We start from the raw sequence: 18,789 nt of genomic DNA, 5'->3' as shown, positions 1-18,789 counted from the left end.
GGAGTCACTCTTGATATTTCTTTTTCTTAAACCCTTATATCTAATTAGTCAGTTATGTCCAATCTCTTACATATATTCATTTCTGCCCAACACTATTAAGATTGGATTATTTCAAGTCTTCAGCACCTCAAAAAATTGCCCTGCAACTAGTTTTCTTCCCCCAACCTCCTTCTCCTCCTACTCATACTCCACTCTCTACTAACACTAGCTTTTGAAAAAGCAAATTTAAATACTGCAATACTGAGAGATGAGGCTCTTTTGTCACACAGTACTGGCCTCAATTCCTTCCTCCGCCTCTTCACAGCTGAGCAACCTTGGCAAATTACTCAGGCTCTGTGTTACACTGCTTGCCTTTGTAAGGAAAAAAAAAAGCAAAGGGGTATTATCACATATGGTTGCAAAGACAGAGATAATTAATAGAAAGCATTATCTAGATATTTCTAGATAACAGAAAGTATTATCACATAGCCTGATATCTAGGAAGTTGTTGATAAATGTTGAGAATTATTGTCAGTTCTTTCCTTAAAATTCTCATTTTGTTGTAAATATTATCTGATGTGTTTTTCTCATTCCTAGACTATGTTCTCCTTGAGGTTAGAAACTTTAACTTATCTTCATTTTATGCCTGGGGCATACTAATCATTTGAAACATAGTTAATGCTTAATAATTATCAGTTAATGAATGCAAAAAGTTTTCTCTGAACTATCTACAAATGTAGACTTAGTTTAGTACTATTTGAATTTTTTAAGTCATATGTCTCAATTCTTTAAGATTCTGCCTAATTACCAGAAGAAAATATATTGTAATATGTAAACACACATAAACTAAATAACATACTAGGATCAATCTGTTCACATATATCCCCAATTGGCAAAATCCTAAACCATTTTTAGACACGTTTCTTCCAAAGACTCATAAGAGCAAAGGTTTTAACCTGTCCCTGGGTTGGCTTGAAGGTACATGAATACCATTTTGGGGGGGGGAGAATGTCTACTGCTTTCTTCATATTCTCAAAAGAGGTCTGTGACTCAGACAAGGTTAGAAACCACTGTTGTAGAAGATGGCAGAGAATATAATACCAGGAGTTGGCAGAGTCCATGACCAACTGATAGAGATATATGTTTTGGCATGCAAACATTTTGGAACATGTCAAATCATACAGCAAAGACAAATGCCTACCAGGTCTATCTATATTTGAACTTTGAAAATAAATCATATTAAGTCCACAACCCTGAACCCAAGTACCTGATCTCTGAACAAGAGCCAATAAATAAAATTGTTAAATCACAGTTTTACCACAAACTTCTTTACAGTGTATTTTGTATTTGTTGCCAACACTGCTGGGGGCTTAGAGAGAGCCTGTGCTGATTATAACCTTGAATTTTGTCTGTGTGTATTCTTTTGGATTTTGTAAGTGATCTGATCTAAACAAATAAGTAAATTTTTAAAAGCATATATATGATACATAATACATAAGAGGCATTATGAATATACCTTATAAAACAGCATGCCTTAAAAAACACCTAGAATAAGCAATATAAAGTTTATGCAATACATAATGCATGATACATAACAATGCTTTCTAAAAACTTATGGATTTTCTACCCTAATAAAATAATTTGCATAGCTGATATAGATAATTCTATAAGACTTTAATAAGCATAATTTTATTAAAGTCATTACTCTATCAATAATTAAGGTCCATTTATGTTTCAGTGACTACTCTTGAATATCTTTACAGCAACACTTAATAGGGATGTACCAGTTTAAGGTCAATTTTTCTTTGGACTCATTTTTGTGTTATTGCAGTTTATATGTAATTTAATGTTTAAATACACAGAGTGGACCTGGGTGTATATTACTTAAATCAGTATTTATCAAAATAGAAGTATGATTGGAACCACAGTGTAGGACTTGGCAATTAAATTTACTTGCAGTATATGTTAAAGATGTTCAGCTACGGGCTATCGTGTGAATAGAAATCTGTCCCTAAGTTCAAATTTTCTTAGGAGCTGAGGTAGAAATAACATGGATATTATAACATAAACATTTGGAAATCAAACACACTGATTAAAAATTCACAGGATTGCCTCTAAATTCACTAATGAAATAGTCATCATACTGAAATAATCATTATCAACTTTTCCACCTTTATTATCTGTTCTTGTCTGCTTCATAAAAATTAGAAAATTAAATGCAAAATCTTTCCATTAGTGCACTGTTAAAGCTGTAAATTTAAAAACAAATCAGAGAATATGAAAGTTAAGATCCTCTTAGTAACATTAACTTGTCCAACACTGATTATATATAATTCCTGAATTGCTGGTTAGTGTTCTAAATGTACACTTTATTATAAGGCACAAGAAATGTAAGGAAATTGATGTTGTTATGAAAACTCTAACTTTTTACTTTCTTGAGTTATGAAGGCTGAAATTTGCAATCCTAACATTGTATTAGCATGGGATTCTGAAATTTAATAAAATAAACTGGTTGAGAAAATGAACTATGCTCACTCAATAAAAATGATGTCTGTTTTCTTGAATGGAACACTTATAGCACCTGCATTTAAAGGCAACAGATGAAAACTTTAATTTAGTAGTTTTTATAAACACTCATAAAGTTACCTCATAAAATGATATTATTATACATGCCTACAAAATCGGTAAAACTTCATTTATGTAATGTTATATAAAATTATCAAAATTCTTAACCATTAAATAATGTACACAAATTCATATAGTATATATATACATATCAAATATATAATTAATGCAATTATTGTTTGTTACATTTGTAAAGGTACCCCAAAAGTACTATATGGAAGGAATAATAAATAAAATTAAGATTTCATTGTTATTATGATATCTGTAATGGACCACAGACTAAAAGGAGTAAAAGATAGCCAAACGACAACATAAATGATAGATAATAGTAAAATTAAAGCCCCAACAGGGCCAGTCTTTGTATGTAAATGTTTGGCGATAAAAGAATCTAGAAGAGTATCTGGGTAATAATAGCTGCTTAAAAACACCTGATGGATTGGGGTGCTTAGGTGAGTCAGTCGGTGGAGCGTCAGAATCTTGGTTTCGTCTCAGGTCATGATCTCAGGGTCATGGGATTGAGCAAGTCAGGCTCCACCCTGAGCGTGGAATCTGCTTGAGATTCTTTCTCTCCCTTTCCCTTTGCCCCTTCCCGTTCGCTCTCTCTCTAAAAATAAAGAAATAAAATCTTAAAAACAAAAACATTTGTTGGGTAAATAAACTTGCATAGTATCTTCAATAATATAGAAATTGAAAAGCTTCCCCTTTAATTGATAGTTAGGTTCCCGTGAGATTTAGCAGCAGGACATATCTGAGTAACCAACAGAGTAGCTACACACTCCAGGGAGTGGGGGGGCGGGGAAGTAAATCAAAATCAAGGTGTGTCTGCAATGATCCCCCTAAGGATATTATCTGAGACTTGTAGCTGCACATCAGGCTATTTTACCTGTATTTATCCCACTACATAAAACAACAAGACAGATGCATTAATTCCAGTAAGACAGTATTAAAAGGTCCACATTCCCCGGGAAAACATCGTGTGTGTGTGTGTGTGTGTGTGTGTGTGTGTGTGTGTGTACGCACACTTTGCAGGAGCGGGGTGGTGGGTAGTTAGACATGTGGTGATGGTGGTAGTGATGGCCTTATGCTTCTCACACAACTTCAGATATCCATCTAATTAGTCCCAGGAGAGGCATGGGAAAGCACGGTAGATCTTCCTAATGTGGATGTAGAAGAACAAAAGTAAATTTCTTTGGGGGACTGAGAAAGAGGCTATGTCATAAATGGGAGACATGATGAGATATTAAAGGAGTGGAATGATACCCATTCTAGGGTTGGTCAATTAAAATTATTCTTCAAAACTTACAGCACAGATACATACGTCAACATGTGTATTCACATACTCACTTATACGTCAACATGTGTTTCACATAAACAAATATTTATTGAATACTGGGTATATTATTATGGATTATCTAGGCAGGCTACTTATGTTCAAATCCCTCTCTACTGCCAGGGATATGCTGAGGAGGCAGGCATGACCTTTCTTCCATGCATATTACAATAAACTACAAGAACTAAGGAGCAACAGTAAAACAAATACATATAAATTTAGAAATACACAATCTTATATTTCTAAAAAGCAGAGATATGAATAATCCCTAAACGTATGTTTGATAATGGCTAAAGCAGCAATTCTTAAAGCAGCAGGATAAGACCCTTTCTTTTTGGTCTTTCATGTCACTTGTTAGAGAAAACGCTGGATCTGGGAACACGCATGTGTCCACAGTGAGGTTGTAAGGTATGTCCCACGCAGGACAGAGCAGGCCGGCTGCTCTGATCTCTGTTCTTATCAGAGGAACTACTTCTTAGCTACCTTGCAGGTACAAAAGCACTTAGTGCTAAACTCCTTCTTAGATAAGATCTGGGTTTTATCGAGGTTGGTATTATCTTTGACAAGGCACATGTGCCACCTTTGTTTGGTTCTAAATCAATAACTTTTCAATCCTTAAATATCATTTGAACAGTAAGATAATCATGAGAAGCTTTAATAACATGATCACAATGGCCTCTTAAAATTCTGTCAGAGAAAGACCACCAAAGGAAGTCAGTGTTCCCGGAAGCCATGCCTCTAATTATCTTCTTAGGGAAGTGTCTTAGTCTGTTCGGGCTGCTATAACAAAATACCATAGACTGGGTGGCTTCTAATAACAAAATTTATTTCTCACAGTCCTGGAGGCTGGCAAGACCAACATCAGGGCACAGCACATTAGTGTTGGGTGAGAGCCTGCTTTCTGGTTCCCAGATGGCACTTTCTAGCTATAACCTCGTATGGCAGAAGTAAGCTAGTTCTCCGGGGGCTCCTTGTACGAGGTCACTAATCTTGCGTCCCATTGATGGAAATATAAAATGCTGCGGCTCCTACAGAAAACTGTATAGTCGTTCCTCAAACAATTAAAAATAGAATTACCATATGATCCAGCAATTCCACTTCTGGGTGTATATATGCAAAATAACTGAAAACAGTGTCTCTAAGAGATATCTGTACACTCATATTCCTAGAAGCATTATTCACAATAATTAAAAGGTAGAAATGCCCATCGATGAATGAATGGTTAAATAAAATGTGGTATATACATACAATAGAATATATTATTCGGCCTTAAAAAGGAAGGACACTCTGACACATGCTATACAATATAGATAAACCTTGAGAACATTATGCTAAGCGAAACAGGCTAATCACAAAAAGAAAATTACTGTATGCTGCACTTATATAAGAGATCTGAAGTGTTTAAATTCATAGAAACAGAAAGTACAATGGTGGTTGCCAGGGGATGAGAGGAGGGGGTGATGTGGGTTTGTTTAATGTTTATAGAGTTTCAGTTTTGGAAGATGAAATATTTCTGGAGATTTGTTGAACAATAATGTAAACATATTTAACAGTACTGACCTATATACTTAAAATGGTTAAGAGAGTAAATTTTGTTACATATATTTTGCCACAATTAAAAATAGCCCAGACTCGGTTAAAAAAAGAAAAGGAGATATCTCCATCCTGCTACTTATGCTGTAGAAAAGCATACCACCAGGTGAAAAATAGATGGTCAATTATTTTCTAATAGGGCTGAAGGGATCAGTCAACAACTCATTCCTCTAATTTTAGCACTTTTTAGCTAAACAGTTTGAAATTTTAGGCATCTGAACTATATTGTTTTGGTTCTTCAGAGAAATTCTCTCCCAAATATCTGCATAAAACTAGACATTGCGGTTTTTGTTTTTTGAGAGAAGGGAAAGTTCTGCTCATTTTTCTTTTAATCCTTGACCTATTCATACTTTAAGATCAATTCAACATTTCTCCTCCTGTGAGGTCTTCTCTCTTTGACTCTGCTGACACTCTTTCCTTTGGGCTACTATTATGTCTTGCAAGTAACTCATTTATTGCATTTACTGCCCAATTAGATTTAGACTAGCTGTGAGCTCCTTAAGGGTAAGGATGCTTCATATTCATCTGCATGTCCCAAGAACTCAGCAGAGAGCCAAGCAAGAAATAGAAGTTCAGTATTTATTTATAGGATGTTGCTGAAGCCATCTCATAAAACTGCCTTATTAAATAATTGTGAAATAAGTCCCTCTTAGAGATCAGGACTATGGGAGAATAAAAGCCTACCTGCTCCTTTTTACTAAATAATATATTATTTTACCAAGCACTATAACACAGTTCTGTTTTTCTTTTTTGACTCGAGTGCCAGGAAGCTAAATGCCAAACGTTTGTCCTAAATTCAAGTTTACCCCTAGCATTAGTAATCTAGTATGAGTAATCTGGTATTATTCCACCACTAGCCCATCTTGTCTCGTCCTTGCTTCTGTGCTATCATAACATTATCTTGTTATAAACTGCCTCAAGTCTATTTTGGAAGAAAGTGAGATATGATTAAAATATGTAAAATATGCAATACGAGGCTAAATATGAAGGTGCCGTTTTAAAGCTGTTCTCTTTAGTTTCCTTTCTTTGTTCCATGAATAATGTTTCCTACATTTCAGCATAATCCTAAACAGCTGTGCTCTCATTATTGCAATATCTGTTCCTATACACTTGATGTTGTCTGGTTCAGTTTTGAGTAGGCGGCATAGTCTGTTCTCCGTAATTTGTTTTCTAATGTATATCCACTTGTGTGCCATATTAGTTATTCTATTTTTCCTTAAACTGTGGCTAAATTAAGCTACTTTTCAAAGTAATAAGACAATCTAGTCAAGACCCTTTCTACATAAGATATGCACACTTTAGTTGGTATAATTAAGATAACAGGAAATACGATTTCCTTCATAACAATCTTAAACCACAGAATTTATTAGACCTGTATCTAGATGTAGATTCAGGATAACTGTGACTCCTTGGACAAGACATCTGAGTACTTAGATGAATTTCACTGTTGGAATGTATTACAAGCTCACCCTAATCTCACTGCTATTCACTCCCTGAAAAACATACTCGACCAGATTTTGTGTGTCTTGCAAGGCATACGGTACCCTCCATCCCTCCTGTGAAACATTATCTGCCTAGCTAGTACCCAGATAGCTTAAATTGATCCATCCATTTTCTACATTTTTATAATACTACAGCGTTCATCCTTCTAATTTAACATCTAGTAACACAGCAACTCTGGAATGGACCAACTAGTACATCTGTAAGCACATATTCTCCTTGATACACATTTAGACCACATTTCCCAGCCTCTTTGTATCTGGGTGGATCATCTGACTAGTTCTGGCCAGTGGCAACTAGGCAAACATAATGCTCACCACTTTGAGGCTGACCTATAGAACTTTTTAAATGCTTCATGCACTCTCCCCTTTGTACTCTTCTACTGGCCACATGAAGAGGATTCAACAAGGACTACAAGATTCTAAGGAATGGCAGAAGTCCTAGGTGCTTCAATGACTGTATGGATAAAGCTCCTCCCTCCACCCCTTGTTTGTCTTGGGTCATTTTTTACTTCCCTCATTGATCATAAAAGACCAGAAATTTATTTCAATGCTTTTTAAAGTTCTCTATACAACCAGAGCACCTGTGTGGCTCAGTTGGTTAAGTGCCCGGCTCTTGGTTTTGGCTCGGGTCATGATCTCATAGGTGGTGGGATCGAGCCTTGCGTCAGGCTCTGTGCTCAGTGTGGAGTCTGTCTGAAAGGTTTTCTCGCTCTGCTCCTCTCCCCTGCTTGCGTGCGCGCGTGCGCACACGCTCTCTCTTTCTCTCTCTCAAATAAATAAATCTTTAAAATTCTCTATACAACCAACTACAATTGTTTAATAACATTCATTCAACATCAGTATATTTTAATAGAAAATACATATCATTTTCCAACTTGTCATATTATCATTGAATTATATGCCTTTCACTATTCATGAAATACTCTAAATAATTATTTAATATAGTTACATGCTATCCAATGATCATGCTAATTATATATCTACATAATTTAAGAAAGTAAAAGAAAAAATTAATGCTTGCTTTAGGATTCACTAAAAAGAAAATGATAATGTCCAGATTTTCTTCTTCTTTTTTTTTCTTTTAAGATTTTATTTATTTTTTGACAGAGAGATTGACAGCGAGAGAGGGAACACAAGCAGGGGGAGTGGGAGAGGGAGAAGCAGACTTCCCGCAGAGCAGGGAGCCTGATGCGGGGCTCGATCCCAGGACCCTGGGATCATGACCCAAGCCGAAGGCAGATGTTTAACAACTGAGCCACCCAGGTGCCCCTGTGTGTCCAGATTTTCTTTTTGTGACTGTTGTTCCCAGTATGTGTTATAATAAGTGATATAAAGCCAGAAATTGAAAAAAAAAACAACTAAGAGTCCACAAGCACATTTTCAAGTCACTGAAATAACACACAGTTGGTGTATGAATGAGTTCATGAATCATTTATCAGTGGTGATAGAAATAGACATTATTTCCTCAGACGTCTATCTTTGTTATGGTACCTTATAAAGATGTTCAGTATTTGAATCTCTACTTTAAAGGGAGGGAACTAACATTAATTAGATGCTTATTCTGTGCCAGGTGCTTTACATAAATCGCTGTTCTTACCCCTCACAGTGATTCTGTGAGGTACTAGTTCTTCTCCCCATTGCAGAGATGAAACACCTTAATAAAGAACTTAACTCGTAAATGGCAGAGTTGTGACTGGAACCCACAACTGCCTTATACTTTCACGCTTTTTCTTTCTAACACAGAACTCTCTCTAGTACTGCTCATCTACATATTTTTTATGACACTTTTGTTTGAAGTACTTTATTCTCTATCCTAATATCAACATTTAAGTTAATTAGTTATTATTTAATGAGTTTCTACATTATGATAGCCATAAGAAAGTTTTAAAAATCACATAAGAGATTGCCTTTTATCAATGTGCTCACATTGAAGATGGCCACTTTCATTCTTAGGATTGTTTCTATACCATTTTTTCTTCCCTGCTCCCTATAAATTGTAGCATTTACTCTATTGTCATTAGATTATATTGTTCATTACCTTCATTGTTGCAGTCACTGGATGATCTTGCAATCAACTCCTCCAGGTTTCTCAAGTATTTTAGCTCCTGCCTCTCTTTCCAACATAACTCTTGATTTTATTACAGATAATTTCAATATATACATATATGACCCTTCCTGAAATTTGGCCTTTTGATTGCTTGCTCTTCTTTCCTCTAAATATCTTGTCATCCATGTTATTTTAACCAATCAATGCCCTGGTCATTTCTAGACCTATTCATTACAAGGAAGGCCCATACTTCCATAATCTGTTTCATGCATCCAGTTCTCTGATCATCATCTATCTTTTCAGCTCATTTACTCTAGTATCTCAACTCTAACAATCCACTATGACCATCAATCAGTTGAACTATAAACATCTCAATGCCCCTCAACTACCTTTACTAAGCAAAATTACAACCCTGCTTAAATCTAACTCTTTGCTTCTTCAGCACCTGCATGTGGCAGCTAAATATGCATGCAGAAATACACAATAGTTCTGAATGATCGCACCTTGAATTCAATTTGACAAACTGTTGGAGGTCCCCTAAGGCTGCCCACAATCAACTATATTTCACTAGTTCATGTACTTTCTACTATCCTGGAGGACTATTTCATACCTTCTCCTTTCTTCTTTAAAGACTTTTTTTCCTTTATTTGAGAAAGTGAGTGAGAGTGTGTGAGAAAGAGCACGAGCTGGGGGGGAGGCAAGGGAGGGACAGACTTCCCACTGAGCTGAGTGGGGAGCCCAACATGGGGTTCAATCCCAGAACCCCAGGACCCAGGACCATGATCCCAGCTGAAGGCAGATGCTTAACCAACTGAGACACCCAGGCGCCCCTTTTCTCCTTTCCTCTTAAATTTCCAACATGTCCATCCTAATTCTCCAATTTGATGACTTTGCTTCTTTTTTCACTGAGAAAATTAAAGCAACTAGAAAGAATCTCCAGGAACTCTCATAGCCACATATGTCAACCCACAACTGAACTCAAATCTCTCTCAGGTTTCTGGAAATAAATGATATTTACTCCTTCCTAAAACCTTCCCTTATGCACTAAATACAATTTCCTATCACCTATCTAAGAACCACATAATGGAATTTATTCCCTTTTATCTGCATTATTTTGTTTCTTATGTAGTCGAGATGAATACCACCAGCAAAAAAAAAAAAAAAAAAAAAAAAGTTATTCTTTTCCCATCTTAAAAAAGTCCTCCATTAAGTCCCATTTCACCTAACAACTATAACTCTATCTTTTCCCTTTTGTAGCAAAATATCTTGAGATATTTGACTATACTCAGTAACACAGAATTCCATTTCTCCTCTTCTTCCGTAATCTTTGCCAATCAGATTTTCCCCGATTATTACACCAAAACTATTCTTGTCAAGATCACCAATTACATCCAAATTGCTACATCTGATGGTCACTTTTCAGTACTTGAAACTTATAAACATCGAGTGTATTGCCCTTGATATATTTTCTTCACGTGGCTTCCATTATACCCACACTCTTGCTTCTCTTCTAATAACATTATTCTTCCACCTCAATCTCCTCTGTTGGTTTCTCTTCCTCTTCCAGACCTCTTAACACTGGAGTTCCCAGATCTCAGTTCTTTATCCTTTCCTCTTCTCTGTCTACATCCACTACACTGTTACCTCAATCAGCACATAACTTTAATAACAGCAATATGCTCATATCATCCAAATTTATATGTCTTGCCCAGATGTGTCTTCTGAACTTTAAACTCATATATACAACTGCCTACCTGACAGATCCACTGAGATGTCAAATAGTTATCTCCAAATCAACATGTGTAAAACTGAACTTCTCATCCCCCTTGTCCCTGCAAACCTATTTTACTGAGTCTTTTCCATTTCTCACTTAGATGTCCCATCCCTTCAGTTGCTGAAACAAAACTCTTGGCTTCATTCCAGATTTTTCTAGTCTCACATTCATATCAAATTTGTTGGAACTCCTGTTGTAATACCTTAAAATATAGTCAGACCAATCTTCAAAATTTCCATTGCTACTACCTTGATACCAAGCCATTATTATTACTCCAATGATTATTGTAATCATTTATTAACTGATTCCTTCTTCCATCTAGCTGCAAACTCTTTCAGCACAACAGTCAGAGTAAAATCCAAATTAGATCACATCTTTCCTCTGCTCCAAACTGTCTACTAGTTCCTCTTTTCAGAGTAAAACTCAAGTCACAACAAGACACTACGGTGATTACAAGATCAGCCTCCCCTTCCTTTTTTGATCTAACTGTTTCCTCACTCATTCACTTCCAACTGCCTGATTTTACTATCCAGTGAACTTATTAGGCATATTTATGCTTTATAGGTTTGTGCTAGTATAACTCCTTGAAATGTTGTCCTTTAGATATCTGCTTGCTTATTTTCTTTAACTATTTCAAGTCTTTGCTCAGATGCCACCTTCTCAATGAGGTCAACTCTGACCACCTAAGTACAAAATGCAACTTGATTCCCTTTTCTTTTCCTCTGCTCTATGTTTTTATTAGCACTTATCATTTTCTGGTATCTAAATAATTTGTGTGTGTGTTCCCCTAATGTAACCCTAGTGCCCAGAACAGTGCTGGACACGTGATAGATGCTCAATAAACATACAAAATAATAAATGTATAAAATAATATAGTATAAGCTTGGTCAAACCCACACATGCATACTTATGTATACACACACACAGCCCTAAAGAGAACTGGAAATTTGTCCTTGATAATTGAAATACGATGTTCCACATCTAAAGGACAATTCATAATTCTGTATATAAAACAACAGACTTAACATTGTAAAGAACCTTAAAGGTTATATAATCCAGTCATGCATGTAATGTTTATATTTCTTCTGCATGTTTTCCCATATTAGTTTTCTGGTCTATTCTTGAATACTGCAGTAACAGGGGACCTTTTACATGGTTTGCGGTGAGAAAATCAAAAGTCAAGGTTATTTAATGTTGCCTAAGATTACATAGCAATGAAGGAAAATAGCAATGTTAGAATCAGAAACCAGTTCTCTTGCTTACTAGACTAGCGCCCTTCACCATATTCTTTTCTGTATAGAAAACCTTTAGTGCATTTAAATAGATGTCTACTGAATAAACCAAATGACTACTATAATAAATGATAATTTAAAAAATATTTATTCAACTGGTCAGGTTTAAAGCTTTATTAAGAGTCTGTATAAAGACAGACCTCAAAAGAACATGAAAAACACTCACTCATTTTGAAATTGAAATTATTTTATAAGTTTTCTCATGATAAAACAATGAGGTTGAAAAAATAGTACCAGCAAGATATACCTGACCTAGAGAAAGATAATTCATGATAATTTGAGGTAGAGAATTCCATAGGTAACTTCAAAACACCATTATACTATGTTCTAATAAATCCACCTCACATTAGAAAGGTGAAAACAAGAATAAAAGAATGGACATAATTTAAATTAAACAAAGCCTTCGAAAAGTTTCCCTCCCAAAATAATTCAGGCAAAGACTAACTACATCACTTAGAAAAATCACTGTACTTTCTACTAGTAGATGAGCTGAAAGAGGTACTGAAAAAAAAGAAAACCTCAACACCATGTCTGAATTGTGGAAGTATTTCATATTTTAATTATGCTTTGGGCTTCTGCTCAGCGTAGCACACTGTGATACAAATAAATTTAAAAGAAGTTATAAAATTATAGGAGATAATGAAATATTCATAATTAGGATACCTAAATACAACACAGAAATCATGAATAACAACTGTAAGTACTCAGTAATATCATTAAACTCTTCAAATTTCTAAAGATCTTCCTTTCAGAATTCTCTTGTGTAAAGATGTTATATTTAATGGATTAAAGGACAATTTTTATTACTGTGAGACTCTGAAATGTAAAACAGCTTGACATTTCTGATTCACCATGTCAGCTTATCATGTTCAAATAGACTTTATTCTGTGCGGCTCAATAAAAACCTTTAAAAACTTCAAAAGAACAGAGTGTCTTAGAATCATTTCTCAGAAGGAGCAAGTTCTTGATACTATGTCAGAAAATAGGAAAACTCTGTTTTCAAAACAACAAACACACCTCATTAAAATTTCTGTAACCTGATTCTCATTGAGTACTTTTATTCCAAAGACCTCCTATACTTGTGTTTTTGTTTTGCCATTATATATATATTTTATATACATATGCTTGCTTAAATGTACTTTTATACACACGTGCATATTAGTTTCTTGGAAAACAGAAGTTATGGAAATACAATTTTAGAATGGGAAGGGAGTTTACCAGTAACCTATTCCAACCTGACAATGTTTACTGATAGAGGAACGAAAGTGAAAGACATTTAAAAAAAAAACTTCTCCACAGGTCCACTGACTCTTATTGCAGTGTTCTTCCTAGTAGTCTACACTGCTGCTTCCCTGTATACACTAAGCCGATAGAGCCTTACTAAGTGGAGTCTTTGCTAGACTCTGATATTTTATGTCATATACACATTAGGTATGATAATCTCTGCTTGAATAGATTTAAAAATAACATCAACTTAAATTGTAAAAATTGCTACCTGCACGAAAACTCATTCACAATATCCTTCCTGTTTTAAGTCACCTATATGCAAAAGTTAAATAAATGAAAGAACTGCTGTTGGTTTTCCAGGTGAAGGAAAATAATATTATATGGTTATTCTTGTTTCAAAACTAAAATATAATATTTTAAAGATGTGGGTCATATTCTGCAGTGTGATAAGTATAAATATGTGTAAGGTCTAAGGGACATCTATTATTTTTTATGTTTTCCACATATAAGATCCACAAAGAGAAAAAAAGCAGGTCAAACCAAATGCTAAATAAACACTCACACTGCATAGTCAATCTTTTCATTTCAAGTGGGGACACAGTGTTTGGGGTTATAAACAAATCATTACTGGAGAGAAAATAACTTCTTGAACCAGTGTTTATTTTAATTTTAGTATTCGTTCAAATTATCTAGTGATCCTTTGAAAACATACAGACCATTTAAAAAAAAATACCTCAACAGCTAACATCATACTCAATGATGAAAAACTTATCCTCTAGAATCAGAAACAAGACAAGGATGTCCACCTCACCACTTTTATTCAACATAGTACTGGAAGTCTTAGCCACAGCAATCAGACAAAAAAAAAAAAAAAAAAGGAATAAAAGGCATCCAGTTTGGTAAGGAAGAAGTAAAACTTTCACTATTTGCAGACGGCATAATACTGTATTTAGAAAACTGTGACGATTCTACCAAAAATTACTAGAACTGATAAATGAATTCAGTGAAGTCACAGATTACAAAATTAATACACAGAATTCTACTGCATTTCTATATGCTAATAATTAGGTAGCAGAAAGAGAAATTAAGAAAACAATCCCACTTAGAATTGCACCAAAAATAACAAAATACCTAGGAAAAAATTCAACCAAGGTGGTGAAAGACCTGTACTCCAAAAACTATAAAACTGATGAAAGAAACTGAAGATGACACAAATTGGGATGAAACTCCATGCTCATGGGTTGAAAGAACCAATATTGTTAGAAATGTCCATACTACTCAAAGCAATCTACAGATTTAATGCAATTCCTACCAAAATACCAATGACATTTTTCACAGAACTAGAACAAATAATCTTAAAATTTGTACAGAAACACAAAGGACCCCAAGGATAGCCAAAGTCATCTTGAGAAAGAAGAACAAAGCTAGAGGTATCACAATCCCAGATCTCAAGATATACTACAAAGCTGTAATAATCAAAACAGTATGGTACTGGCACAAAAATAGACATATAGATCAACAGCACAGAATAGAGAGCCCAGAAATAAACCCATAATTATATGGTCAGTTAAGCTTTGACAGAGGAGGCAAGAATATACAATGGGGAAAAGACAGTCTCTTCAATAGATGGTCCTGGGAAAACTGGACAGCTACATGCAAGAGAATGAAACTGGACCGTTTTCTTTCTTTTTTTTTTTTTTTAAATTTTTTATTGTTATGTTAATCCCCATACATTACATCATTAGTTTTAGATATAGTGTTCCATGATTCATTGTTTGTGCATAACACCCAGTGCTCCATGCAGAACGTGCCCTCCTCAATACCCATCACCAGGCTAACCCATCCTCCCACCCCCCTCCCCTCTAGAACCCTCAGTTTGTTTTTCAGAGTCCATCGTCTCTCATGGTTCTTCTCCCCCTCCGATTTCCCCCCCTTCATTCTTCCCCTCCTGCTACATTCTTCTTTTTTTCTTTCTTAACATATATTGCATTATTTGTTTCAGAGGTACAGATCTGAGATTCAACAGTCTTGCACAATTCACAGCGCTTAGCAGAACACATACCCTCCCCAGTGTCCATCACCCAGTCACCCCATCCCTCCCACCCCACCCCCCACTCCAGCAACCCTCAGTTTGTTTCCTGAGATTAAGAATTCCTCATATCAGTGAGGTCATATGATACATGTCTTTCTCTGTTTGACTTATTTCGCTCAGCATAATACCCTCCAGTTCCATCCACGTCGTTGCAAATGGCAAGATCTCATTCCTTTTGATGGCTGCATAATATTCCATTGTATATATATACCACCTCTTCTTTATCCATTCATCTGTTGATGGACATCTTGGCTCTTTCCACAGTTTGGCTATTGTGGACATTGCTGCTATAAACATCGGGGTGCACGTACCCTTTCGGGTCCCTACTTTTGTATCTTTGGGGTAAATACCCAGGAGTGCAATTGCTGGATCATATGGTAGCTCTATTTTCAACTTTTTGAGGAACCTCCATACTGTTTTCCAGAGTGGCTGCACCAGCTTGCATTCCCACCAACAGTGTAGGAGGGTTCCCCTTTCTCCGCATCCCCGCCAACATCTGTCATTTCCTGACTTGTTAATTTTAGCCATTCTGACTGGTGTGAGGTGGTATCTCATTGAGGTTTTGATTTGGATTTCCCTGATGCCGAGCGATATTGAACACTTTTTCATGTGTCTGTTGGCCGTTTGGATGTCTTCTTTGGAAAAATGTCTGTTCATGTCTTCTGCCCATTTCTTGATTGGATTCTTTGTTCTTTTGGTGTTGAGTTTGATGAGTTCTTTATAGTTTTGGATACTAGCCCTTTATCTGATATGTCATTTGCAAATATCTTCTCCCATTCTGGAAACTGGACCGTTTTCTTAAACCATACACACAATAAACTGAAAATGGATTAAGGACCTAAATGTGACAGCTAAAACCATGAAACTCCTAGAAGAAAACATAGGCAGTAATTTCTTTGACATTGGCCATAGAAACATTTTTCTAGATCTGTCTCCTCAGGCAAAAGAAACAAAAGCAAAATCAAACTATTGGGACTACACCAAAACAAAAATCTTTTGCACAGCAAAGGGAACTATCAACAAAACAAAAAGGGAACCTACTGACTGGAGAAGATATCTGCACATGATATATCCATTTAGGGGTTAATATCCAAAATATATAAGGAACTTATACAACTCAACATGGGAAAAAAATAATAAATAATCTGATTAAAAAATGGGCAGAGGACCTGAACAGGTATTTTTCCAAAGAGGACATAGATGGGTAAGAGGCATATGAAAAGATGCTCAACAACACTCATCATCAGGGAAATGCAAATCAAAACCACAGTGAGTTATCACCTCACACCTGTCAGAATGGTTAAAATAAAAAACACAAGAAATAACAAGTGTTGGTGAGGATGTGGAGAAAAAGGAACCCTTGTGCACTATTGGTAGGAATGCAAGTCGGTACAGCCACTGTGGAAAACAGTATGGAGATTCCTCAAAAAATTAAAAAATAGAAATACTATATGATTCAGCTATCCCACTACTGGGTACTTACCCCCCAAAAAAGTGCAAACACTAATTTGAAAAGATATATGCATCTCTATATTTATTGCAGCATTCTTTACAATAGCCAAGATATGGAAGCAGCCCAGTGTCCATCCATACATAAATGCATACAGACTGATATGCAGATACGATGGAATATTACTCAGACATAAAAAAAAAAGAATGTAATCTTTCCATTTGCAACAACATGACTAGACCTAGAAGGTATAATGCTAAGTGAAATAAGTCAGTCAGAGGAAGACAAATACCACATAATTTCACTAATATGTGGAATTTAAGAAACAAAACAAACAAAAAGAAAGAGACAAACAAAAAACCAGACTCTTAAATATAAAGAACAAATGGTTGGTTGCCAGAAGAAAAGGAGGTGAGGGGATTGGTGAAATAAACAAAGGGGCTTAAGAGTACACTTATCTTGATTGAACGTTGAGAGATATATAGAATTGTTAAATCATTACATTGGACACCTGAGACTAATATAACAACACAGTATGTTAATTATACACACATACATTCATACATACATACGTAGAGATCTGTACACCCTTATCAATCCCACCCCTGCCTCCACTTGGAGATTTTAACAAGTATCCTAGCTGATACTTATGCACTGGGTGTATCTCTATACTTTTTTTCCTTCATCCTGCCTGCCATCTACCATTAGTACAACTTAATGTTTCAGAAAAGTACTTAACTCAAGGAGAACTGGAATAACTATCTCTACATGAAGAAGGATTGTGTTGGCTTGATCAAAACTTAGAATCTAAATGGTTTGTGTAATTATCCATTTCTAACATTAATATTATTGCCACTAGGTATATCTCTATGTTGATAAGCTATAAGAAAAAATACATTTCTACCAAATATGGAACCGGCCTTCAAAGACAGAATGTGTCAAGGGACTTGGAAAGAGCTCAATTTAAGCCATATATGACTGCAAGGAAGAAATAAAAGGAGGTGGCACTTTCATCACAGAAGACAATATGGACAACTTAGGGGAATCTCAGGTCTAGGAGATGATAGTGGGAAAGCAGGGGGATTATTCACAGAATCACACACTTTCAGATTTGGAAATGTCTATAGCTATTATCCAATATAGTAACCCATCCTCTCCTTACATAAACTATATAATATTCTTAACAAGGGGTTTGGTGACTTCTGATTGAATATTTCTCATGACAAATAAATGAGAAGGGGGATTAAAAAAAAAACAAAAAAAACCTGTAACTATATATATCCCACCTTAAACAATAGGGTTAAGCAAAAAATAACTAGGATGTAAAAAAATAACTAGGATGTAGAGTTTTGAGTTTTTACATTAGGATATGTTTACTTCTTTGCAATATTAGTTGTGATATTACTTCTTAGTGCTTCCCTAAATTTGATTAAGTATTTGAGCCAAATAAAACAAAACAAAACTTATGATTAATATGAATGTAGTAATTAAATTGTGCTTCTAATGCAGTAACTTGAGGGAAATTTTACTATGAAATGGCAATCCCCATACTATTTCTGCCAATGAAGGGAAGGAAAGAAGTAAATTAAAAAAAAAAAAAAAAAGCCACAGAAAAACCATGTCTTGCTATTAAGGTCATTTATATGCCTTATATCTGGATTACTCCTTTTTTTTTAAGGCTTAAAATGTATTTTAATAAGTTGATGCTGCATTACTGCTCCATTTCTCAGAAAAACTCCAAAGATATCAGGGACAAATCATACATGGTATATCAGTAAAAAAATACATAGCATAACTACCTAAGATAGGCAAGGCTAAGAGTTACTCTTCAACCTTTAGCACACAGTAATCCTGTTCCCAAGATTGTACTAGGCCTAT

General features: G+C 35.3%; 1 protein-coding gene across 1 annotated transcript in view; it reads right to left on the bottom strand.

Moving 5' to 3' along the window:
• Positions 1-18,789, bottom strand: part of KCND2 (potassium voltage-gated channel subfamily D member 2) — a 494,054-nt gene that overhangs the window by 403,516 nt on the left and 71,749 nt on the right. The window lies entirely within an intron of this gene.

The sequence above is a fragment of the Halichoerus grypus genome, chromosome 12, assembly GCF_964656455.1.
Source record: "Halichoerus grypus chromosome 12, mHalGry1.hap1.1, whole genome shotgun sequence".
Lineage (NCBI taxonomy): Eukaryota > Metazoa > Chordata > Mammalia > Carnivora > Phocidae > Halichoerus > Halichoerus grypus.
The sequence above is the reverse complement of the archived record's forward strand: the minus strand, read 5'-3'. Positions and strand labels throughout refer to the sequence as shown.